Source organism: Triturus cristatus, chromosome 4_1 (assembly GCF_964204655.1).
Source record: "Triturus cristatus chromosome 4_1, aTriCri1.1, whole genome shotgun sequence".
NCBI classification, from domain to species: Eukaryota; Metazoa; Chordata; class Amphibia; order Caudata; family Salamandridae; genus Triturus; species Triturus cristatus.
Window position 1 is genome coordinate 377,664,271 of NC_140585.1, and position 21,049 is coordinate 377,685,319.

The 21,049-nt window shown below is 52.6% G+C and overlaps 1 protein-coding gene across 2 annotated transcripts in view; it reads right to left on the minus strand.

The window, feature by feature from the left end:
* FBLN1 (fibulin 1) overlaps positions 1 to 21,049 on the minus strand; it is an 852,642-nt gene that overhangs the window by 634,168 nt on the left and 197,425 nt on the right. The gene's annotated exons all lie outside the window — the stretch shown is intronic.

Below are 21,049 nucleotides of genomic sequence, written 5' to 3' on the forward strand. Positions count from 1 at the left end.
GTGGGACGTACACTGAAACAAAGACAACTACTTTGCCCTCCATTCTCCCCACCAAGGCAGTATAGCGTCCCCTCTCATCATGGCGCACCTCATCTATTTCCAGCGGGAGCGAGTTCTTAACCATGATGCCCACCCCCGCGCGAGCCAGACGTGAAGCCCGAGTGGGCCACCAAACGATAGCCACGCCGATTCATGGCACAAAAGGAATTAACAATAAGTCTCCTGCAGAAAGACCACATCTGGCGAAATTCGTTTCAGATACTGCAGGACCACACCTCGCTTAATCCTATCCCCCAGTCCATTAACGTTCCACGACAACAAAGTCAAGTCCCTACCCCCCATCACATACAGCAGCCATCATTCGTCCCCCCGAGAGCACCTCAAAAACACCAATACAGTAAAGGGTTTGCCTTGCGGTAAAAACAAACAACACCCCACCCCAACCCACCCGTCCCAACAGAACTCCCCCCTCCCTGCACCCCTGCATGAGCCCAAACAGCCCCCCCAAAGTGCAGTGTGCCTGTCGCCCCATAGAGAGAAAACTAACTAGTCCCCCAGAGGAGGAGGGAAAGCCCCCAAGAGACCCCGTACGACCTCCACGGGAGGGGAACTTACACAATCATGATGACAATAATGTTGTCCAGAGCAAGGCCTACTATTAGTCCCTCAGTCCTGATCCGGCGAGCCCTCCCCGCCAACCGCGCCCTCCCCACCCCCCCGGCCCCGATCCCCGGGCAAAGTGTCCAACCAGTCCCCGGCCGCCTCGGGACGATCAAAAAAGTGCGTGCGGCCATCCACCTCTACCCTCAACTTCGCTGGAAACAGCATCGCATACTTGAGGTTCAGGTCCCGTAGGCGACGTTTGACTCCGAGAAAACTCAGTCTCTGCTTCTGGACCGCCGGAGTAAAATCAGGATAGAAGTTTACATCCATATTGTCGAGTCTGACCGGTCCTTGTAGCCTAGAAGTCTGCAGGATAGCGTCTCTGTCCCGAAAGTTGAAAATCCGGGCAATGAGAGGCCTCGGAGGGGCTCCGACCTTAGGTCTTCCTCCGGGGACCCTGTGGGCACGTTCCACCGCAAAGAGTTTACTCAGCCCCCGGGGCTGGAGATGGGTGAGGATCAGGTCCTCCACAAATAGATCCGCCGCCTCCTCCTCACGTCCCTCCGGCACCCCGACGATGCGGACATTGTTCCTCCGGGCCCGACCCTCGGAATCCTCCAGTCGACGATCCATCAGGGCGCTCGCCTGGCCAAGTCGGCGCACCTCCTTTTGGAGGGCCGCCACGTCCGTTGTGAGGCCCGAGGTAGTGTGGGCCAAAGAGTCGACCCGGTCATTCGTCTTGGACAGATCGGCCCTCACCAGGCCCACATCCACGAGGACCGAGTCAATCTTCTGCGCCAGAGTGTCAAAGCGCTGGTCCACCGAGGCCTTCATCTCGGCGTTGGCGCCCATGACGTCTCGGAGGGTCAGATCCGCGGGCAGAGCAGGAGCATCAGTCGGGCCCACAGGGGACCTACGCGGCGCCTCTGGAGATCCCTTCTGGAGGGTGTAGCGGTCCATGCTGTTGGATTGATGGGCTGCGCCACGGCGGGTCGATTTCACCTTTGCCCGGTCGCCATCTTGCTTCGTGGACATGGCTCCAGTCCCCAAATCGTGCCAATCTCCTTGAAAGGGGCCGACAAACCAGTTCACGGGCTCGGGGGGGGGGGCGACCACAGCTCCGAAGGGCGGATCACAGCTGGCGGGCCGGCAGGGCACCCCGACGAGGCCACACCACCGCACGCCGCCCCGCGACCCTACCTCGCTTGGCAGCAAGGAGGGCGCGAAAGCGAAAGTGAAAGTGTGGGGTACGCGAGTCGCCCAGCCTTGCCCGCCGCTGTTGTTCACTTTGTCTCCGGATCGCCCCACAACTCCAATCCGGGGGGCCGGCGTGGAGAAGGCCGCAAACCTCAATCGGTGCTCCCGCCGGTGTCCGAGGTCCGATTTGGAAACGGAAAACGGGTGGCACCTCAGCTCGGTCTCACAAACACAGTCCCCTCGTCTAGGACAGGATATAGTCAGGATTTATGCAGGAGGTCGCGGAGGTCCTCGGGAGCCTCGCACCTACGCGGCCATCTTGGTTGCGCGCTAGGCTCCTCCCTCATTTTCTAAGATACTTAAGGCCATGTACAGCACTCCACTGACTTTTGGCTAGGTTCGCCTCATGCAAATACCACATACATATGTGTTCTCGCTGATGCTTTCTAAATATTTAAATGTAATTTTAAAAGGTAAGAGCCCCCTACATAGCAATTTGCAGAATAACCCTTCGGAATACTGATACTGCAGTATTTGACCCAAAAGGTATTTTACATTGGAATGAGCCTTTAGGTGTTACAAATATTTTAAGGCCAGCAAAGGAAGAAATGAGAACGTAGATATTAGGCGATGGATGAATATCCAGCTATAGGTACTTTTTCATGGTCTGGAAAACAATGGACAGCCTTAACTCACCAGAGAATTTTAGAGTGATTACAATGGGTTCAATTATGCCATTTAAACATAAGTAATCTAGTAATGCTTTACACCAGTGGTTCCCAAACTTTTGACTCCTGAGGACCCCCATTGAGTCACCACTGGAAACCGGGGACCCCCAAGCAATTTGTCGGATTTAAATTTCAAACATTAAAACAGTAATTCGAAAAAAATAAACACATGTGTGCACACAAAACAAATACTCGAATTACTAAGGATTTTAGGGGCATATTTACAAGTCCCTATCGCCATGGGAATGTCACTTTTTGCGATGTTCCTGTGGCGATAGGGGCTTTGCCTTATTTACAAGGCAGCGTTAAGCCACTTATTGTGGTTTAACGCTGCCTTGTAAATAAGGCCCCCTTTCACGCAATGCTTAGCGTGAAAGAGGTGGGCAGTGGGAGCTGCAGTGGGCGTTCCACACCAACACCCATTGAGTTTGACGCTGCCCTCTATTTACAAGGGCAGCTTAAATAGGAGACAGCACCTAAATTAAGACCATGAAAAACCTGGTCTTAACTTGGCGAAATGAGGAGAAAGGCCTTATTTCTTCTCGTTTTTGCTTTTTCCCACGGAAAAAGCAAAACACCTTGGATTGTTTATGTTCAGGAAGGTGACCCTTCCTGCACATAAATAATCTTTAATAAAAATGACATTTTGTAAATTCCATGTGTGCTGCATTAGGCAGCACACAGAGGTGACAAAACGGCATTTCAAAACGGTTCATGTGCAGGAAGTGGGAACTTCCTGCACATAAACAATCTTCCCCTGCACGCAGACACTCTTGCACTATCGTGCAAGGGTGCCTGCGTTGGCTCTACACTGCTAAGAGTAGTGCCAGCGCAGGGGGAAATGCAAGGCTGCACCATATTCTTGTAAATATGGAGCAGCCCTGCATTTCTGAAGAGGCGGAGTGTGTTGTTAAGCCAAGGAGACTAATGACATGCTCCGCCAATTCTGTTGTAAATATCCCCTTTCGAATTTTATATTGAAAGTATTTGCAAAGAAATGTAAACTTTCAATGGGACGGTTGGTGCAGCATCTCCGTGACTAACTTTTGAATGGTTGGTTTTATTTTGCAGTACGAGGCTCCTGCTCCTGCCAGGGCCTGACTGGAAACCCAAAGCATCCCTGGCAAATGTTTTCAGACCAGTCCCTATACGGTGCACACAAAGTGCAGTGAATGAGCCTCACCACTACAAAGGGGGTTTTGGGAGGCTCTCCCCCAAAACAATTTAGGAAACAATGGTGCTGTCTACAAAACATTTATCATTATATAATGAATTGTATTAGCTTTTAAAGAATAGTAAAGGGGGCGTGGCCAAGATGGCGGGGTGAGCGGACGCTTCCTCCCGTAGCTCCTCCGGCCCGACTCAGCTCGAGCCCTTTTCGTACGCTTTTCTCCCCCCGCTGATGCTCAGCGTGTGAGAGGAGTGCGGCGGAGCACCTGGCGCGCACGTTGATGTCGCTTTGGCCCTGATCGCCCCGGGGAAAGTACCCCAAAAGTCCGATCAAAGTTCGAGGAGCGACGGAGGGCCTGGGTGGTGGAACGCATCGGAGTGCTGTCCGGGCGCCTCGGCTGGGCCTGGTGCTGAAAGCTGACGATCTGGAGGAAGTCTGACCCGTCGCTCGACAGAGGATAAAGGAGCTTTGCGGGCTGGGACCCGGCGGCGTGGAGGACTTTGGACGTGTGCTTTGGCGCTCAGACTTGTGTCGACGACGCCCCGCACTGTGTGGGCCCCGGCCCCTTGGCCGAAGTACGGCGGACTCACTGTTGGGGTCGGACCATCTGGGCCCTTGTGTGTGACAGAGTGAAACCGGCTGTGGAACTTCTCAGATTGCTGTGTTTCTAGGGGGCCCCGGTGGTGTCGCCGGGCCTGGCCGTTCAGCCCTGCCCCGCCCTGCCGCCATTTTGTCCCCGAGGGATCGATGTTGTTGGCCTTCACCGGAGCCTTTGCTGGCGGATGTATGTGCCCGCCACCGCTGCTGGGCTGACTCTCTGAGGGACGTGCTGATAAGGAGCCCCCTACTATAGCTTTCCATTGCTGTCTCGGATGGGCGCCCGCAGCTGGCGGTGCCCGGACTGCACCGCCATCTTGTCGCCTGCGACGCAGCGACTCTGCTTGCAGGGGGATCCCCACGTCGAGCGCTTGCCAGCAGCTGGGCATTCCTGAGGCGACTGGACCTGTGCCCACTCATCGACTGCAGCGTTTGCGATGACTGGAAGAGGCGGCTCGAGGAAGGGGGACCGCACCCTGCCGGACATGCTTGGCAGGGCCCAGCAACTGCGGGACAGAACACAACCCTCGCCGGGGTCTTCCCGGGCCTTGGCGGATGTGACTGGGGGGGAGCCACCGGTCACGAAGTCCTTTATGGAAGAACTGTTTAGCTCCCTCAAAGAGGACTTCCAGACGCTGAAGCGGGAAGTGGCCAGCGAGGTCCGGGAAGTGCGTAGAGAAGTGGAGGGCCTTGGCGAGCGAGTTGAGACGGTGGAGACGGAATCCCAACGTCGGGACGAGGAGATAGTCCATCTTCAACAGGACGTTCTCCGCCTCCGGGAGCAGTGTGTTGAGCTCCAGGCCCACTCTGAGGACCTTGAGAACAGGTCACGGAGGAACAACATCCGAGTGCGTGGTGTGCCGTCCACGGACGAAGGGACCGACTTGGAGGGCTATCTGCAAGACCTGTTCCGGGAGATCCTGGGGGAAGCTGCAGACTTCCCTATTCGCATTGATAGGGCACACAGGGTTGGCCGGCAGCGCCAGTCATCCGCACCCCCACCGGACATTTTGGCTTTCCTGCCCGACTTCCCGCTGAAGGAACGCATCATGACTGAGGCCCGCAGGAAACAGCCCCTGACTTTCCGGGAGCGGCCTGTAGCGCTTTATCAGGACCTATCCGCCATCACGCTGCAGAAACGCAGGTCCTTCAGGATTGCCACTGACTTTCTGCGCGAACATGAGACGCCGTACTCTTGGGGACAACCCTTCCGCCTGATCTTCCGGTGGAATGGGGTGCTGCATCAGCTACGCTCCTTGCAGGACATTTGTGGGGTCCTGGGGCTTACGGCGGCGGAGGAGGAAGGGGCTACACCGTCGTGGAGGCGCTCAGAGAGACGGAGCCGGCGGAGGTCGACGAGGAGACAATCGGCGGCCAGCGCAGGGCGTCCCGATTCCCCTACTATCAGGGCGGACATGGCCGACGCTTTGAGGGCGGCGGCCAGGGACTCGGCCGGCTCCACCGGCGTGGCCATGACGGCCTAACACTCACTCCGGGGGGAGATGCTCTCAGCTTCTTTAATGCTGGGTATGGGGCGGGGGGGTCGGGAGGGAGCGGATGGAGGTGAGTGGCTGAACGTCCACTTTGCTTTTTTCTACGGACTTGCCCGTTTGGGGCTTGACTGGGACAATGGGGTGTTTAAGTTTGCATTTGGCTAGTTGCCATGGTTGTGTTTTGGGTGGGTGTAGGGGTTGTTCTGGGGTTGGGGAAGTCCCGTCCGATGTCGTCCGTGCCCACGCTTGGTCTGTTTTGGCTTGTCCCGCGCAACTGCCCCGCGCGCCCCACCCGCTGATCCCTTGCCCATTGCACAGCGTTCCTGACCCCCGGGAGGAATGTCGGCCCTAAAGGTAGTGACCCTTAATGTTAAGGGTCTGAATAACCCTGTGAAGCGCAGAGCGATCTTATCTTTGCTGGAGGGTACGCAGGCGGACATTTGCCTCTTGCAGGAGACCCACTTATTGTCCCGGGATTGCCATAGGCTGCGCTCTGCTAAGTTCCCCACCCAGTTCTTCTCCTCGGCAGCGAACAAGACTGCGGGGGTAGCCATTCTTCTAGCGAGCTCCTTTAGGGGGGAGGTTTTGTATAAGCATGCTGAACAGAAGGGGAGGCTTCTTGCGTATCGCATGCGCCTAGGAGGCATAACGTTCACAGTCGGCTCCGTTTATAGCCCAAATGACCACCAAGAGCGTTTCCTGGACTCCGTGTTGGTGGATGTCACTGCTTCTCCCGACCGCCATGTCATCTTGGGGGGAGATCTTAATATTGTCTTCGATTCTGTGATGGACAGGTCGGCGCAGCGCTCCCCGCAGACGGGGGAACTGTCCCAGGCTGTGAAGGCCCAGATTGCGGAAATGGACTTACACGACCTTTGGCGCTCCATGCACCCCACTGATAGGGACTACCCTTACTTTTCACACGCACACCGAACCTACTCACGGCTGGACTATCTTCTGGTGAGTGGACCGATGCGCGCCGCCGCCACAGCGGCGGACATTGGGGTCCTGACACTGTTTGACCTTGCACCAGTCGCCGGAGTTTTCAAGTGGCCGGCGGCCTCTCCCGCTAGGGGGGTGTGGCACCTTCGAGATACCCTTTTACACAAAAAGTCTGTAGTGAAACGCATTGGGGAGGTCATACAGGATTACTTAACTCACAATAGCAACACCGACACTTCACAAGCGACACAGTGGGCGGCATTGAAGGCAGTCCTCCAGGGGGAATTTATTTCCATCTCCTCAGCCGAAAATAGGGAGCGGCAACGGAAAAGGGACGAGCTGACCGTTCAGGTCCGGGAGCTTGAGCAGGTCCACCGTCGTACGGGGGCCCCAAGGGTGTGGAGGCAGTTGAAGGCTGCGAGGAAACTCCTGTCGGCACTGGATCTTGATAGGGCGGAGTATGCCGCCTTGCGCTTGAAGCATGCCTTCTACACTGGGGGGGACAAATGTGGTAAGCTCCTGGCGCACCGGCTCCGGGTCACGCGGCAGCGTAGCGTCGTGAAGGAACTGGTGGGTACGGACGGGGGGGTCGTTTCTGGGGACGCAGAGGTAGCGGAATCTTTCCGCAGCTTCTACGAGGCGCTGTATGCTGAGGAGCCCTCCTCGCCGCGGGACGCCGAAGACTATTTGGAGTCAGTGGCCCTTCCGGTGCTGGATCCTGCTCAGGCGGACCATCTGGAGCGGGATATCCATGTTGAGGAAGTGATTTCCGCTATAGCGCGGCTGAAGCATGGTAAGGCCCCGGGTCCAGACGGGTACACGTCTCTGTTTTATAAGGTTTTTTGCACGGCTGTGGCCCCTGTCCTTGCCCGGCTATTTAATTCCTTCTCCGAACCGGGAGCCATCCCACCGGATCTCCTGAATGCGACGGTCTCCGTAATCCCGAAACCTGGGAAAGACCGGGCCTTCTGCGGTTCGTATCGACCCATTTCGCTTTTAAATGTCGACCTCAAGTTGTATACGGGGATTCTAGCGTCCAGGCTGGGCCCGCACCTCCCCGGACTGGTGGAGGCGGACCAGGCTGGCTTTGTACCCGGCAGACAGACGGTTGACAATACCAAGCGGGTGACGCATGTTCTGGAGAAGGCCTCGCGGATCCCGGGGGAGCGGATGCTGCTGTCCGTTGATGCGGAGAAGGCCTTCGACAGAGTTCATTGGCCATATCTCGAGCTGGTTCTCAGGAAACTGGGAATCGGTGATAAGTTCCGCACCATGGTATTCAACTGTTATAAGCATCCTTCAGCGTCGGTGCGGGTCAATGGGTGTAGCTCCGGTGGATTTGCTATCGAACGCGGCACGAGGCAGGGCTGCCCCCTCTCGCCGCTTCTGTTTGCCCTCTACATGGAGCCGTTTGCTCAGAGGATTCGCAACAACCCGGATGCTATTGGGGTCCAGATGGGCCAGTATGTCCACACGGTTAGCCTCTATGCGGACGATGTCCTGTTGACCTTGGACGACCCTAGTAGGTCGCTGCCTGCTTGCATCCAGGAACTGTACACCTTTGCACGTGTGGCCGGCTTCAAAATGAATATGAGCAAGTCGGTGGCGTTAGATGTGTCTCTGGTTGCGGATACCAGGAGGGACCTTCAGCGGCTCTTCCCCATGCAGTGGTCCTCGTCCACGGTGCCATACCTGGGGATTCTGCTGGCGCCCACATTACCGGAGATGGTTGCGGCCAATTATACCTCCCTCAGCAGGAAGATCAGGGAGGAGCTTGGCCGCTGGAGCAAGGGCCTACTGTCCTGGTTGGGGCGAATCGCGGCGGTCAAGATGACGGTGTTGCCCCAGATACTGTATCTTTTTCGGGCCCTACCTCTCCAGCCCCCGGTGGGCTGGATACGACAAACGCAGGCTGACATCTCCCGCTTTGTCTGGCAGGGCCGAAAGCCGCGGATGAAGAGGGTCCTCTCCACGCTTGCCCCGGAGGCGGGGGGGCCTCGGTATCCCGGACCTCCGTAAGTACTTTCAGGCGGCGCAGCTGCGATATCTGGTGGAGTGGAGCAGGTGGGAGTCCGACAAACACTGGCTTTTTCAAGACCAGGCAGTGGCGGGCCGCACCTTACAAGAGGTTCCATTCTTGCGCCGCGCGCATCGCCCCCCTAACCTTTACGCCTCTTTTGTTACGCGGGTCCCCCTGAGGGTGTGGGATGCAGTCTGCGAGGTTCGGGGCCTTACCACCTTCCCTTCGCCGTTCACACCCATAGTGGGTAACCCGGACTTCTCCCCAGGAATGGAGCCGGGAGCTTTTTCCCATTGGGTGCACGCGGGCTGCAGGGTGTTCTTCCAGATCTATGGACCGGAGGGCGCGATTCCTTTTCAGCAACTTCGGCGGGAATTCGGCCTGACGGAGCTGGACAGATTGCGCTACATGCAGGTTCGGCATTGGGCCCTCCAGCCCCAGGTGCGTGACACCGCTGCTCGTCAAATTACACCGTATGAGAGGTGGTTGGTTACCCGGACCTCCGATGCTAAGCTAATTACCGATTTGTACAAGTTCCTACAACCCCCGCCGTTTCACTATTATAACCCAGGGAGGGAGCGCTGGCACAGAGAATTGGGTAGGACACTCAGCCACAAGGAATGGGACAAAATTGCGTATCGGGCGCGGCACTCTGCTTATCATACAGGCCTTACGGAGACCTTTACTAAGGTGTAAACTTATTGGTACTACACCCCGGAGAGACTGTATGAAATGCATAGACACACTGACAGGGGGTGCTGGCGGGGCTGCGGGCAGGAGGGTACCCTCTCACACATTCTTTGGGATTGCCCCGTGCTGACCGCTTACTGGAAGGAAGTTTTGGACGAGGTGGATAAGCACTTTGAGATAGAGCTGCCGCGCTTTCCGGCGTATGTCTTGCTGGGCCTCCCCAATGACCTAATGTACCCACTGAAGTCCCGCAGGGGTAGGCAGATCGCGATTGCGCTGGGGTCTGCGGTCCAGAACATCCTTATCCACTGGCGCACCACCACTGTTCCCTCCATTACGGGTTGGTTGCATAGGCTCTGGCATGTGCTGGGAATGGAGAAGTTGTCGCTTACGGTGGCGGGGGAGATAGACCAATTTGAAGAGCTGTGGCAACCCTTCCTAGCGCTGCTGTCCACCGAATTCCGGGAGCTCACCTGCCCGAGGTATCTTAGGCTTCTTAGGCTGACGCCACCGGTGATCCCGGCGGACTAGACTAAATGTGAGACGGGATCCTCCGGGGGGGGGGGGGGGGGGTGCGGGCTTTTTGGGGCGGATAAACCTAGTGCGGAGCCATTGGACGGGGGAGTTGGGGTATTGTTTCTTTTCTTTTCCCTTTATTGGGGGGATGGGGGATGGGGGGGTTGGATTGTGCTTTGTTGAGTTGCTACTGGCTTTCATTGCTCAGATTTGGGGTGTTGGATATGCACGCGGGGATTCAATAGATGGTATTTTTTGCCTTCATTTTCTGTGCTTTTCCTCTGGACCACCGAACTACCCTTCGCCAACCCTCCTGAGTTGCACCTTTTTCTTTTACTGTATTGTATGTAACCCTAACCTCCTATCCCCCTCCCCCATGTTTTGTTTTGTCTTAATAAAAATGCTTTAAACCTAAAGAATAGTAAATAAAGACCTTACTATGCACCACAATACAACAATTTTTGTTGGGGTTCTTCAATGATTCGCTTATTATCACCCTCCAACCGTGCCTCTCATCTCCCCACATCCCCGCTGTCACATGCATTTCATTTGTTTTAGCATCTCTCATACCATTGTAGCATGTCAGAGCACTTTACATCACACACATATAGAGATAATGAATCATACGTGTAAATCAGTGTATAGAAAATGTTACATAAGGCAAAGGAGGTAGGATTCACATGTCATTCATACTGGTAGGCATTTTTAAAGAGTGCTTGGTCTGGAGCAGCACAAACTCAGAATTCAGAACATAACACAGTGGTTAGCATTGACTTTAACAAGAAAAATGTATTTCCACCCTAATAAACCTTTTTAGCAGCATCAGGATAATGATAGGCTGGCAATAAACATATGTTACTAACTTTTACTATGCAGTTTGCAAGCTGCTCTTTGATGACAGTTTATAGGTCACTGTGCTAGATACAGCTGGATACAGGACGCCATCATCCCCATCATCTTGCTCACCGCCCTCACTGTCAGAGCTCGCCCCTTCTGGTAGAGCTTCGCCTCCTTCAGTAGAGCCTCTGTCCTCCTGTCGCTGGGCACTACTGTACTGTTGCGGGAGTTGATCTTTGCCCCCAGGAAAATCTTCACCTGCTCCGGTTCCATCGATGATTTTCCCCAGTGGATCGAGAATCCCAGATTCGTGAGGGTGTCTGTTACGCGTTTTGCGTGCCTCTCGCACTTTCCGCGTGAGTTTGCCTTGACCAGCCAGTCGTCCAAGTAGGGGTAGACATGTATTCCCTGCCTTCGTAGGTGCGCCGCTACCGCCGACAGGCATTTTGTAAAGACCCTTGGTGCTGATTTTAATCCGAAGGCCAGGGTCGTGAACTGGTAGTGTTCTTGTTCGATGTTGAATCTTAGAAGGGCCTTGTGCCTTCTGTTTATTGGGATGTGAAGGTAGGCATCCCTGAGGTCCACGGTGACCATGAAGTCCCCTTCTCTTATCTGTGGCAGAACCTCCTGCAGTGAAGTCATTTTGAACCTTTGCGTTCTGATGAACTTGTTTAGGTAACGGAGGTCTAGTATGGGTCTGAGGTCTCCGTCTACCTTCGGAACCACGAAGTAGTTTGAGTAGACCCCTTTGTTGCGTTCTCTGAACGGCACTGACTCTATGGCTCCCTTTTGCAGGAGTTTCCGCGTTTCTTCTCTGAGTATTGCCAGTTCTTGGGCCGATCTCAGTCTTCCTTTTGGTTTCCTGTTTGGAGGTCTTTTCTCCAAATCTACGCAGTATCCGTACTGCACAACGTTCCGTATCCACTTGTCTGTGGTTATACGCCGCCACTCCTGAAGGTAGAACCTCAGTCTTCCGCCTACTGGTGTCGTATGCTCGTAGGCTCTTGAATCTTCTCTTCCCCCTGATGACACTTGTTTGCGCCTCACCCTTGGGGTCCTGACGAGGGTAGGCGTCCTCTTGCGTGCTGAGTCACTTCGTCGAGGGCTGTTCGCCCCCTCTCCTCCTTTGGCCACGTCCGTTCCCTCTCCCGCAAAAGGACTGGCCCCGAGGTTGATATTGCCAGTTTTGCTTCTGCTGACCTTGTCCGTGACCTTCACCCTGCTGACTTTGTTGGGACGCCTGGTGCGACGTCCCCTGCTGGCTTCCTCCCCTACCGTAGGGTCTCCTCGAGGGATTTCCTCGCCTCATTCCCCTCAGCTGTAGGGCCCCCATGGACCTCGCCGTCTCGTTTTCTTTTTTCAGCTGGGTGAGCTTGTCGTCCACTGTTGCTCCGAACAGTGTCTCTCCGTTGAAGGGGGTGCCAAGGATGTTGTTCTGCACTTCCGGTTTGAATCCCGAGATTCTTAGCCATGCATGCCTCCTCTCTGTGACCCCTATGGCCATGAGTCTTGCTGAAGTCTCTGCCCCATCCAACGCCGTCTTTATACAGGAGTTGGCGATGTTCTTGCCTTCGTCTATCAGGTGAGAGGCTCTCTGGCGGTATTCTTCGGGGAGGTGCTTTACTAGTTCCCCCATCTCATCCCAGTGCTGGTATTGGTGTCTATTGAGGAGTGCATTTGAATTCGCCATGCGCCAGTGCATTGCGGCGTTCCTCTCGACCTTTCTTCCTGTGAGGTCAATCCTCCTGCTCTCCTTATCCGGAGGTGGGCCCGAAGTTGCTGGTACGTTGGCCCTTCTCCTGGCCGTGGAGGCTATGATGGAGTCCGCGGTCACGCTACCCTTGATGTAAGGGGGGTCCAGGGAGGAGTGCTTATATTTCTTCTCTGTCCTGGGCGTGATCGACCGGCAGGTCGCAGGTTCCTTGAAGGCTTCTCTCCCCTGATTCATCACGCTTTGTAGCATGGGGAGGAACTGGCTCCTTGTCTGGATGGGGAGCAGTGTCTCGACGAGAAAATCGGCTTTCGGTTTCTCCTCGTCGAGTTTGACGCCGAAGGCCATTGCTGCGCTCCTGACCACCATATTGTAGACCCCGATGTCGTCGGGTGGCGAAGGCCTCGAAGGGTACGTGTCCACGGGCTCCTCCGGATTTTCGGTGTCGAGATCGTGCCATTCGACGTCGTTGCTGGTAGATGCCGCCGATTCGTAGAACGACCGTTGGTCTTCTTCCTCGGCTTCTCCCTCATAATAGGGCTCTTCTTCCTCTTCGAGATCCCTTGTCGGCCCTTCGGCGTCGAACTCGTCTTCGACCTCACCGACGTCCGCCGATGAAACCGTTGGAATCTTGAATTCCTTCATCCTGGCGTCGAACTCCTTCTTCCTTTGAAGGATGTTCTCCATTTCGGCCTCGAGCCGCCTCTTCTTTTTCTCCATCTCGGAGATGCTTTCGGCGTCGACCGCGGGTCTTTTCGATGAAACTTGCGTCGACGTCGAACGTTCTTTCTGCGTCGATCGGCCCGTTTCATGGGATGCTTTCGACGACCCTTGCCTTTCGGCGTCTTTCGGCACCAGGGAGTCCTTTTCTAAGGATCCGCTCGGCCTCTTGTCCGTGGTTCCCCCTTTGGACGTCGAAGTTTTCGGCGCCGGGGCTCCCTTCGTGGACTTTGACTCAGATTTTCTCGAGTCACCCTCGTGTTGTCGAGGTACTTTCTGTTTTGCGCTCGACGATTCTCTTACCTCGTCTTCTTTTTTCTTGTCGGTCTCTACGACCGTGAAGTTTTCGGCTGTCTCGGCGACGTTGTCCTCGTCGTCCGTGGAGAGGCCCAGATCGTAGAGCGTCGGGGGCTTCCCCTTGCCATCCATGTTGGCGTTGGCTCTTCTCTGCCGCTCTCTCACCCTGAGTGTCTTAGGCGCGAAGGCTGAGCAGGCGTTGCAGTCGATACTCTGGTGATCGACCGGTAGGCAGAGGTTGCAGACCGGATGCTGGTCTTTCTGCGCGAACTTGTGGTGGCAGTTTGGGCAGAACTTGAATGGCGTCTTGTCCATTGCGCTCAGGGTCTCTGAGCGTGCATTCTCCAAGGCCGTCGAAGAAAAGGGGCGCTGGTCCTCCTTTCTTCGCGCTCCTGATGAAATCTCTTCCTTTCCTGATATCTTCTAGTGATTCTATCGATGAAACTCGCTTTTCTTCCTTCTTCCTTCGAGTGTAATTCTGGAGCTTCCCGATGACGATCCAGACCCAACGGCGGAAAAAAGAATCTGAAGATGGCGCCCCAAAGGTGGGACTTCCGCAGGAAGCACGACGACGTCACGGGAGGTGCACCAAATGGTGGACGTCGACGCCCACCTGGGCTACGAAAAAACAAAAAAAAAACAAAGAAAAGACTACGAATCCGGACCCAACCACAAGATCGCGGAATAATGCACAGCATAGTGAATCCAGAAAGATTCACGCTGCAAAACATATGTTACTAACTTTTACTATGCAGTTTGCAAGCTGCTCTTTGATGACAGTTTATAGGTCACTGTGCTAGATTACGATTGTCACTTATGAACTGCACAGTAACAAAAGAATCTCTCTGACAAAATCAGTAACCCACTGACCTATGCACATAAAATACTGTTTTTTAAAATGCATTGTACACGTTTTTTGCAGTAGGTATATTAACCCTCTGTGTCACATTAGATAAGTCAAAGCTGCCACTGGACAAAACTCTCATCTCTCTCCAGCAGGTACATTAATCACTGGAATTTTCTTGACACTTTTATAGTTGCTGGAAAACTGCTAATTTTACAATGAACTTTGCAGTGCTTTTAAAACTGCTACCTGCGGACCCCCTGAGAATGTGCCACGGACACCTGGGGTCCTCGGACCCCAGTTTGGGAAACACTGCTTTACACCATTGTCTGCCTTCTTTTTCGTTCTTAGGCGTTGACCAGTCTTAGGGTCTAGCCATCCCTTCATGGTGTCAGACGTGCACCCACTCAGAGTTTTTTCCCTTCTGTGTTGGCCAGTACTGTTCTCAGATTTTCCATTTTATTTTTATGCATTTCATTTCCCATTTTATTCTAAAAATGCACCTTTACGTTTTTTCTGGATTCACATACGGTGCATTACTCTGCCATCTAGTGGGTGTCTCAATTTTTTAGGTCGAGCATAGCAGCAAGCTTGCGCTGCTCTGCAAAGCATGCTGTATCTCCTCAACGGACATTGACCACACCCCTCGCTTCCCATTGGTTCATATGCGTGCTTTAAAAAAAAAAAAAACGTCCTTTCTTTGGCTAATACTCACATTTGTCCCGCCTTTCAATGGGTTGTTCCCGTCCCTGGAGACTGGCGCTGGTACCTGTATTATTGCTTTTCTGTCTATTTGTCTACACATCCTTGCACTTCTTTTTCAGTTTCCTTGGGAAGGCTCTCCTTTCGGCGGTGTTTAGCCTCTTCTGAGCCACACCTATCTAACATCCCTCCTCTGCCGTTTCCTGAAGCCGGCTGCCGCCTGAGTCGATGAAACTGACCCTGCATGCGAGTGTGCACCGGGCTCCCAGGGAGACGGAAGCCTCCTCCCCTCCTGCTATTGCAGCTTGTCCTCCGAGACTTACATTGTTAAGCAGGCTTGCATTAGTTATGGGACATGCAGTTTATTCATATTTTGGGCAGTATAAGGCACACTGCTTCTTTAACAATACTCCTAAATCACACAGCAAACGTGCCACAATGCTGGAAAGCCCCTGGTGTTCGCTCACCTAACCAGTGGGAGGGCAAATTAAAACCAGCCTGTAAATCATGTTTTTGGCAGTTTCCAGCACTTGTTTTTCTTGTGCCCCCGGGCCTCTAGCACTTTCTTTTCCAAGAGCCTGTGATGTGGCACCATGTTTACCATTTGTAAATAAATTCTTTTATGGATGGACACAGGGAGAGAGAAGTTTCGAAATCGGATGTCAGTTCTGGTTTGTGCCTGAACACAATGTACTCCCAAAAATCAAATCAATTAAGAGACGCTTTTATCTCTGCCATATGCTAGATGGAGAGGATCCAGCACAATCATTTACCTGTATGTAGTCATTTTACAGAAGGGATTTAGGGGTCCTTACCAAAAATGGTAAAGGTGAACCTGCATTTAACTGCAAAATGATGAGCACATGACCATCTGCTCTTTTGAAAACAGTAAACAACGTTCTCCACAGCAAGAAGGAACTGCTAAATGATTTACGGCCATATAGAAACAGAACCTAAACAGCCATCTGTAAGGGAGGGGGGGGGGGGGGGGGGGGGTAAACAGAGGATTCGAAACCGGTCAATGAAAAGAAAATCATAGGCAGAGGGGTGTTCATTTTCTTTTCATCAATATTGCCTGTTAATAGAGGTATAATGGTAATAATGCAGAGTACGTAGATCGATAGCTTACCGCCAGTGCTTTATGTGCGAAAAACAAAAAATGCGGTCAGGAGCTTAAAGGTTTTCTTAAAGGGTCAACAACACAGAGTAAAAAAAAGCCTCGAGTTTTTTAACACAAAAATCGCTTTCAAAAGGCATTCCAGAATGTTATTTTTATTTAATCAGATCTGCTTGGATTTTGTTTGCAACACAACTCTTTTTCCAACCACCCTAAACTTCCTGTCTCTTAAACTAACTATTGAAGATTCTTGTTCATACCCACCTTCTCCTATTCACTTGAGTCTTGCAATAAAAATAAGTTGCGGCAACCACTGTCACAAATGAAGCATTGCTTCCCACAATTGCTAAAAAGATACACCCCTGACCACTTCAGCTTTTATACGACAGAGCCCAGCTGTGTGTTTGCCAAAGAGATTGTGTTTCCGGGGCTTAGCAGCCAGTACGTTTGAAACCCTCTGTGATGCCTCGGATCAACTTAACTTTCGTTGGGAGGTGGCTGCGACTGTGGCTTCACTGTGCGGGAAAGCGGCTGCCTGTAGTGTGTGCTTCTTGTTTACCGCATTCTGTGTCCTCCTTCGTAGCCCGTTATATTCCTGTTTATTGTATTACTCTCCTTGATTCACTTGTCTGGGAAACAGGCGAGTATTCCTGTTTTGTATTCCTACTTGATGTCGATATTGGATCTATGCTCCTCTTTTCAGCATTGTGTACCCCCTTTCGTAGCCTTCTACATACCTGTTTATTGTACTACTCTCATTTGTCTGGGAATTATGTGATTATTTGTCTGGGATTTATGGGATTATTCCTGTTGTGTATTCTTACTTGTTGTCGATATTGGATTTATGTCCATCCTTCCTTCCTTCCTTTGTAAAGCGCTCTGATATCCTTCGGGATCTTGTTTGCGCTATATAAATCATTATAAATAATAAATAAATTCACAGATGGGGACACCTCTGTTGTATGTGACTTCACTCCTCTCGGATGGAGACCTCTGCAGTTGGTGACTCCACTGCACGGAGGGAACTGTCAGAGCGCGCCCCTCACTGTGTAACTTCACGGGGCATGAGGTAACCTCACTGCACAGAGAGGAGGCTCTCGGGCTGTTTTGTGTGACACAAGCAAAGAGGAGTTACCTTGTGTCTGCAATGACTTGCCAGCAGATGAGGGTAGCTCTATACAACGTAACCCCCAGATCTGTCTCCTCCCCTCCTCCCTTCCCCCCCGGCTTTCTCTCCCTCTCTTCCGCTGCTCTTTATATTTCTTTTCCTTTCCACGCTCTCCCCCCCCTTGTTCTTTCGGTCTGTCGACCCTCTTTACGTTTTCTTCCAACCTGAACTACTTCAAATCCTTCTTCTAGTGTAGTTTGGAATTTCATTTCCTCCTCCTTTGGGACCCCCACGCCCTTCAGTGGATTACCTGCATAGGGTACATCACCTGGCCTTTCTTTCCTGGTTGGGCTTCCTTGCAGATGACCGTTTCCTCTTATGCCAGGGTCAGCTGATAAGTTTTGTTCCTCCAAAACAGGCTTGTGTGCTTACAGTTCAGAAGTTTATTCATTCATATATGCTCTTTTACAAGTGTATTAACCTGAATTATTTAGAACTGCTTTTGAAAACTTTGACACTGTGGTCTCCACACCATCTATCACCCCCCCGCACCCCGGTGATCGCACACTCTTAACTGAAGAACTAACCATCCTAATTACACAGCACTCCCTAACAGCCCCGGACGAACAGATGGGGATACTGTGGGAGGGAAGAACATCCAATCGACGCTTGCCTCGCACAAGGCCAAACCTGATCCCACTGCGGAATCCCCAACCACTTCACCTCAGTTTGCCGAAACAAAACCCAAGGCAGAGACCCTGAGGCAATAGGCCACTGTGGAAAAAGGAAATCCAACTGTCAAGCACCACCCTCACACATGTTGGTGACTCAAAAACTGCCCCTCAATCTACCTACCGGGTGTGGGACTCCTCGCCGGAAGAAGAAAAGAAGAGGAAATGTTCCTCATATCGTTCACAAGAGAGCTGAAGAGGCGCCGGAGACCAATACCCACATGCCCAATCCATGTAGCAGGTTCAGAAGTAAAGTCAGTCATCGATACCGGGGCCTCCGTGAATGTCATGGGGATACAGAAGTACAATTGCCTACGGCCCATGCCGCCACTAGTGCTGCCCAGCGCCAAAATATTTGCATATTGGAGCCAATGACCTCTGCCCCAACGCGGATGATGACAGTACCCATTCAATCAGAAGATAACCAGATCACAATAACAATCCATGTCATCAACCAAGAAGCAGACACACTGATCAGCAGACATTCAGTGGAAGACCTGGTTCTAGTGTAATTCGCGAGGAGCGTGAAGTCAAACCAAACGACAACATGTGCATCAAACAGCTACCCGTAAAACGACACATCGACCCAATAAAACGCCATTGGCACTCCGACACCACCGGATCCCATTTCACATTCGACCACTTGTGGACGTGCAAACTGCAAAAACTGGCAGTCATAGAAAAAGTGTCAGGTTGACTCCCTGGGTCTCTCCAATGGTCATTGCCGAGAAGCGAAATCAGCTGGGGAAGATAAGACTATGTATTGACATGCGGCTCCCAAACAAAACCATCTGAAGAGAAGGAAACATATCCCCTACCATGGACGAAATCGTAGTTGATGTCAACGGTTCCAGTTGGTTCTCCAAACTGGACCTGAACGCCGGATATCACCAACTGGTCCTGGCGGAAGAAAGCAGGTATATAAGGACCTTCGGCACACACCTGGGGTTGAGCCGCTTCAAACGCCTCACTTTTGGCATCCCTTCGGCAGCCAAGGTGTTTCAAAATGCCATCCCTGAGACCCAAATAGGACTGCCAGGCGTCCTAAATGTCAGCGTTGACATTCACACACATTCCACCACGGCTGCTTAACATTACAAGCACCTCTGAGCCACACTGAAGCATTTCCAAGATTATGATGTCACACTACACCGAAAAACAGTCTGTTCTTTCAACAAACAATAGAGTTTTTTGGATACATATTCAGTCAGAACGGTAAACAGGTAGACCTACAAAAATCCCAAGTGATAAAACAAGCACTGTCACCCACAACCGTGTCTGAGGTACAAAGTGTCCTTGGGATGGCCACGTACTGCGGCCAATTCATCCCGGACTTGGCCACCATTGTGGAACCAGTGAGGGCCCTAACTCGGACAGACACCAAGTGGGACTCGGGTCACCATGAAGAAGCAGCATTCCAACACATCCAAGACAACATCACGCTGGTGTACTTCAACCCGGACAAGTGCACCAAACTGTTAGTAGACGCCAAGCTCAGTGGGCCTCAGACCAGTGCTGGCCCAGGAACAAGAGCCAAGGCGGTGGGCAAGCCTAGCATTTGCCAGCAAAGCGCTCTCACCCACCGAGGCACGATACACCCATATCGAGCGAGAAGCCCTGGCGATCAAGTGGGTGTGCCGGCACTTTTATCTCTACATAAGTGGCCAGCCCTTCAAGGTCATGGCTTGTCCCACTATTCCAGGGATCAGCACCGTACCCACCTCCCAGAATAGACCAGTGGGCTATCCAAGGACCGCAATACCTGATGGAGGTCGTCCACCGACCCAGACCGAAAAACCCAGCAGACTTCCTCTCCCGCCACCCAATACCATCGAACACCCAAAGCGAAGTTCAAGATGCTGAAACAAGGAGGCAATCAACATAATCTCATCCACAACGTGTCCTGGAGCCCTGACACTGGCTGACATCATAGAAGCAGCTGAAACAGACCCGGTCTTTACCAAGGAGTGGAACGCTGTCCAAGGGGGCACATGGCAAAACTTCCTACAGGATGCCAATGATTAGTCGGGGCAAGACCGTGAGTACCTCACACAGATGTGGTGAGTGAGGAATGAAATGAGTACAACCCAGGAAGGTGTCCACCTGCGCGGGTCCCGCATAGTCATCCCAGTGGCACTGCATCATCACGTAACACAGTTGGCCCAAGGAAGACATCAGGGGTTGAAGAAGATGAAGTCAAGGATGCGGGAGTAAGTATGGTTCCCCGGAATGGAAGATTTGGTGGAAGAAGCCATGCGGCAATGCCCGGCATGTAAACAGACCGGTATTCCAGAAAGATCCACACTAATAATCACTGAGGAGTCGTGCAAAGCGCCCTGGGAGAAGGTGAGCATAAACTTCGGGAGCTTCCCAGACGGGAGGATCATGCTAGCGATGATTGGCACCTGCTCCAAGTACCCCATTGTTGAAGTTGTCAGCTCAATGGCATTCACACATGTGGTTCACAATGTTTGGGTGACCCGCTGAAGTCAACAGTGACAATTGCCCACCCTTGCAAGGCGAGGAATTCAGTGATTTCCTGAACCATCATGGAGTGCGACATCGCCGTATCACCCACCAGTTGTCACAATGCCAATGGAGAAATTGAAAGATTCATGAGAACACTCAATAAGACGCTGGAGAATTGCTGCTCTAGGTACAGATTAGCATGAAGATGGAGGCCCAGATAGCGGACCACTTTGGTTGCGACTGGGCAAAACCCCATAATGTGTACCAAAATTGATGGACTACTGTGAGAATGTGTTCCCACTCGGGTGGAGTGGCACAGAACAGCAGTGTGTTTAAGTTCATACTTGGTGGCGTGGATTCATGCACTTTGCAAGTTGTGTGCAACGAAAATATGACTCATTAAGACTACATGATTCATTATTGCCAGAATTTTAAGATGGAGGTTATGGATTGAAAGTATGGAAGATGTGCTGTGGCTGTAACAAACCATTGTGATGTTAAGATCATAATTTAAAGTTTGATTTAGCAGACGCCCCATCATAAACCAACCTTGCTC